Below are 1196 nucleotides of genomic sequence, written 5' to 3' on the forward strand. Positions count from 1 at the left end.
TCCCTTTTATAAAATACATGTGTATCAGGGCTGGGGAGACAGCTTGGTGATCTGCCTGGAAAGCACAAGGAACTGGGTTCAGTTCCTGGTACTGCATGCCCTGCCAGCCCTGAGCTGCACAGCAAGACCCTGTACCAAAAAATAAATAAATGAAAAAGGTCAAAACTTTTTTTGTATTTTTCTAAGGGAAGGGTCTACAGGGTATTCAGGGTCTCACTACTAGATCAGACTCTTAATGATCCACCTGTTTACAACCTCCCAAGAAAAAAATTTGTTAAAAATGAACTAGTGTATCTTTGATACAGCACAAAATTATTTTATTTATTTATTTGTGTATTTATTTATTTATTTTTGGTGGTACTGGGGGTTGAACTCAGGACCCAGAACTTGCCAGGAATGTGCTTACTCTATTGAGCTATCTCCCTGGCTCACACAAAATTATTTTAAAATTCATAAATACAAAACAAACCTCTGACTTAATGTCTTCAGTCCTAGGTGGTATAAAAAATTAATACTTTAATATTTCACTTGTTTCCAGAAAAAATATTGTCAATCTTTTGTAAAAGAGAGTTTTGCATGCATTTTTATTCTTCAAATAAAGACACTTCTACTATCAAAAAACCTATGTATTTCCTTGTATTTTGTATAATTTTAGATGAAAAGTTATTTTCTATTTTTCATCAGAAAAATAATTGTGCATAAAATTTAAAGGCAGTGAAATGAGAAAATAAATTCTGTTAAATTTTCTGATCAAGGAGACTGTGGATCCACAGAGGAAAGTGATTGATGATGTAAAATGTGCCTAAGAAGAGTCACATGGGGAGAAAATATTCTCTCAGGCTTGTCACAGAGAGCTAATTGGTCAAGCAATGGTCATGACTCATCCATATGGCTGACTGACAAAGGATTTACAAACTGTGGTACAGGGTTTCAGGATAAATCTTGAGGAGATTTGACTGACCTTGTCAGATACAAGTTGCATTTCTTGTTATATAGATCTTGCTTTATCTTAGTCTTAACCATCTAGCAGAAAAGTATACAAGTGAGGTATAAAAAGTAAAGCCATATTAATATACTGAGCTATAAAAGGCTCAAGTCTTATACTAGGGAAACTATATGATATTTACACATGTGTGTCTGGTTTATTTCACTTATGAGTATATGCTCCAATGGCATCCACTTCAATATAAAGGTTT

This window comes from Octodon degus, unplaced genomic scaffold, assembly GCF_000260255.1.
Source record: "Octodon degus isolate 3935 unplaced genomic scaffold, OctDeg1.0 scaffold00164, whole genome shotgun sequence".
Classification (NCBI taxonomy): Eukaryota; Metazoa; Chordata; class Mammalia; order Rodentia; family Octodontidae; genus Octodon; species Octodon degus.